Source organism: Durio zibethinus, chromosome 15 (genome assembly GCF_047325235.1).
Source record: "Durio zibethinus cultivar Kanyao isolate XHJ-2024 chromosome 15, ASM4732523v1, whole genome shotgun sequence".
Taxonomy (NCBI): domain Eukaryota; kingdom Viridiplantae; phylum Streptophyta; class Magnoliopsida; order Malvales; family Malvaceae; genus Durio; species Durio zibethinus.
The window spans coordinates 11,666,131-11,670,428 of NC_143176.1; the positions used below are offsets into that span (position 1 = coordinate 11,666,131).

The 4,298-nt window shown below is 31.5% G+C and overlaps 1 non-coding gene across 1 annotated transcript; it reads right to left on the bottom strand.

Moving 5' to 3' along the window:
• Positions 1–224: 224 nt before the first annotated feature.
• On the bottom strand, positions 225–331 carry LOC149514669 (small nucleolar RNA R71). Its single transcript, XR_016328372.1, has one exon. It is a non-coding gene; the product is annotated as a small nucleolar RNA R71 (small nucleolar RNA).
• Positions 332–4,298: the final 3,967 nt, after the last annotated feature.

A 4,298-nucleotide genomic window follows, 5' to 3' on the forward strand; every position in this document is an offset into this window, starting at 1 on the left:
CAAGTAATGATCCAAATTTTTATTTTTCTAATTTTGTTAAACTTTGTGATATTTTTCGTTAAAATGGTGTTTATGATGAGACAATTAGACTAAAATTATTTCCTTCTTCTTTCAAGGATAAAGTGAAAAGTTAGTTGTCATTTTTACCACTAGGCTCAATTGTAACATAGGATGATCTAGTTCAGAAATTTTTGGCAAAAGTTTTACCACCAGTAAAGACTACAAAAGTAAGGAATGAGATTACCTTTTTTACGCAAGCTAATGGTGAAACTTTGTATGATGCATAAGAGAGATTTAAAGAATTGCTAAGAAAATGCCCATATCATGGCTTACCTTAGTGGTTCCAGATTTAGATCTTTTACAATGGCCTTACACCACCTATAAGAACTATTTTAGATTCAATTGTTTGAGGGGCTATAATGAGCAAGACTCTTGAAGAGGCTAAGGAACTAATAGAAAAGATGGCTACCAATAATTATCAGTGGGGCATAGAAAAAAAGGTTAGTAAAAAATCTACTAGTTTATTTAAAGTTGATGCTATTACTTCCATTAACTCTCAATTGCCTGCCCTTATAAAAAAGATTAAAGGTTTAAGAACCTAAACACAAGCCAACCCTGTTATTGCCCTACAAAGTCCCTTTGTATCTTGTGACATATGTGAAGGTTCCTATTCCTAAAAGAAAAGCCAATATAGGGTAAAACATGTCCACTACATCCAACAAAACAAACCAAACAACAATCTTTATAACAATACCTATAATCCTAGCTGGCGAAACCACCTTAACTTTTGTTGGAACCAACTAAACCACCAAGCTACCAACAACCAAACCAACAACTACTGCCCCAATCTACCAAACTATAACCTATCCCAAGAAAAGAAACCTACTTTTGAGGACATGTTGACCCAGTTGATGCAAGCTAACAATGCCAACATCCAAAGTCAAGCTATATCCATTGGAAACCTAAAAAATCAAATAAGTCAGCTTGCTTAAGCCACAGCAAATCACCCAATAGGTATCCTGCCTAGTAACACTAAAACTATCCAAAAAGATAAGGCAAAGAGGGATGCAATGAAATATATTCTTTGGGGAATTTTAAGATGGATGATTCTGATGAAGAAGATGATGAACCCATAGTTATCAACCTACCCAGCTTTGTAAGACAACTTGGAATGGATTTTATTAGAAATGAGGATATTTTGGAAGATGAAAAACTTTTAAGACTTGGTAGAGAAATCTTTAAAGGTTTTAACCCCATGGCATTAGAGGCTTTTAAAGCTAGTAAGACCTATGAGGAAGACTTTGAGGAAGAAAATAATGAGGTGGACTATGAAGAAGATCTAGAAGAATATATTGAGGGATCTTTTAAAGAAAGGTAAATGTTACTACAAGTAAAGAGAGCATTAGTAGAAGCATTTCATCTGAATAGATAGCTCAAGGTAAGCTTGCCCAAAATAAATAAGAAAAAGATCTTGAAGAAGAAGAAAAAAAAATTCAAGAAGAAGTTTAGCAAAGGCTAAGAATGATTGTTAGGATGAATGGGAAGTGTTTTAACGTTAACCCACCTGCCTCAAGGCCTGTTTCAAAGAAGCTAATCAAAGAATTAAAAGAAGCCACATTCTTGGATGATTATAACCTTGAGTTTCAATAACTCTTACCTAAAAGGTTAAAAGATCCAAAGAGTTTTACTATACCTTGCATGATTGGAAATTTGAAATTTTTTTATGCTTTTTGCGATCTTAGGTCAAGCATAAATTTAATGCCTATGAATATTTTTATGTAGCTAGATTATGGAAAGTTGAAACCTCCAACATTCAACATTAAGATCATTGATCAATCTGCTAAGTTATCATAAGGGATATTAAAAGATATCTTGGTCAAAGTTAGAAAATATGCTTTCGCTATGTATTTTACTATTTTAGATATGAAGGATGATCAGGCTCTATTATTCTTAGGTAGACCTTTCTTGTTCATTGGCAAAGCCCTGACAAATGTGTATAAAGCTAGCATTACCCTTAGGTTTAGACATAAAAAAATTAAATTTGTATTTATAAGGTGTGGTGTGATAAGATATGAAAAGGTGTTAGTGCAGTTAAGGAATTTAATGAAACCCTAAAAGAGTCCACCTATTAGTAAAACCTCTTGACCTTTTGAAAAACTTAGCAAACCCTGGCTCTAATGTTGCCAATCGTTCTAGAAATTTAAGCTCAGTTTATGTAATCCTTGCTATGAAAGTCAGCCCACCTCTTCAAACTAAGTTTGTCAATGTTATACCACAAAGAAAGAGGCAACAAGGAAAGCTCTCCTTAAAGGGATAAAATAATTCTACATAGATTTAGAGATGGTTAAGCTTGACAAAACTAACTCTTCTTGAGAGGCAACCCAAGTTCTACTTTAATGGTTATGATTTTTGTGATTTATTCTTTTTTTTTTAGGACAATTATGTGCTAATGTTTTTGTTTGAGTTTTTTTTTTTTTTTTTTAAGATGAAAAGAAACAAGGAGGATGCCCTATGGATATTCGGCCTTTAAGAAATTTTTAGAAAGTATTTCTTTTTCTTTTTAGTTTTTGATATATGATTCCATTTAAGTGTGGGGGAAAAAGAAAACTTTTTGATTTTAACTCATCTTTGCTTTTAAAACCAAATTGACTTACTAAATCGCATTTTGATGTTCATTTACTTAGAAATTATATATATTATCTTAAATGACTAAAGTATGATATGGAGTGTAAATATGAATATAGTGAAACTTGAAAAGAATTCTTAAGCATGTTTTTACTTTGGATATGATTTTTATGCAATCATCTCTATTCTCTTTATATTAAAATGCTATAATTTTTGTGAAAGTTTCAAATGTGGACTTGCATGAATTTAAGATTTGAATAACTGCTCTAGAATTCACCTACTCAACTCTTAAGGTGAAATGCTAGATTGTATGTGACTTAGGAGATATTTTAGGTAATTCTTTAGACTGTTTGAGCCTTTTCCAAGCCTATCTTGTGATAATACATCCCTAGTACCATTATTTTCAGCCTATTTACTAATTTTTTTCTTTGTTTATTTAGCCACATTACAAGCCCAATAAGCATTTTCTTTCATTACTATTATCCTTTTTTTTGTTGTCCTAACCCAGTATACTTACTAATGTATCATAGACATATTCTTGTATTTGGGAGGAAATGAGCTATAAGGAAAGAAAAAAGAAAATCAGCAATCATGACAAGCAAATTCTAATAAAGCTAAAAATGGCTATCCTTAAAAGAAAGCCAAAAATACAAAGCACTAAAGAATGCCTTACAAGTCAAAGTTTTAAAAAGAGCTCCCACTTGTTCAAAGTCCAAGAAGTAAAGAAAAAAGTAAGCTTAAGGTTTTGAGCCTAAAATTTTCCTTTTTCATACCTTGACTTAAGCCTTACATTACAAGCATAAAAGGCCTTTTAATCTTGAGTTGAATATTTAGGTCTAACATTAGTGGAGAGGGGTGAGAAAAATGGACATATAAAGCCTATTCTATCTTTAAATTGAAATGTGATTAAGTGTTTTACATTCTATTTACTTAAGTTATATATATGAATTAAAGATGGAGTAGATTTGTATGTATGATTAGCATAAGTCATTGAAAAACTTGCTTTTGAAAGACATTCATGTGACCCTATATTTATTCTTAATTTCGTATTATGCAATAGTATATGTTAAGAGTTTTGTATAATTTTTTACTTTGATGATGCTTATAATATTCTTAAGTTTTGTTGATTTGAGGTTTTGTTTGAGCACAAGCAAAGATTCAAGGGTGAATGTGTGATAGCACCAAAATATATAAAGATTTTTCATGTTAAAATGATACTAAAATTTAAATTTTTGGATGATTTTTGGTACTTTTCATACTATTTTCATGGCTTTAGGTTTTTCAAGCTTAAAGACTCATTTTTCATGCGAGCCATGCATGAAGCCATGCAAAACACACATTCAGCCCAACCATGCAAACTCCATGCTACCCACCATTAGTCCAAATTCAAGCATTCACAAGCCCAATTAAATTTTAATCCAATTGGCCAAGGTGAATTTACAATATAAACATGTTTCTTTGATAAGCCATGAAGAGAATGACTTACAAAAAGACACTACCACATTCAGCTATGCAAGAGAGAAAGAAAATTTATAAGCATTTGGAATCCCCAAGATTAGTCTATTTGGCCAAAAAGAGTTTGAAGCCAATCATGAGTCTTGCTTTTTCTTAAAGAGTTTTCACAAGATAAGGACTTTATCACTTTGAAGATTAAGAGTTTAAATAAAATACAA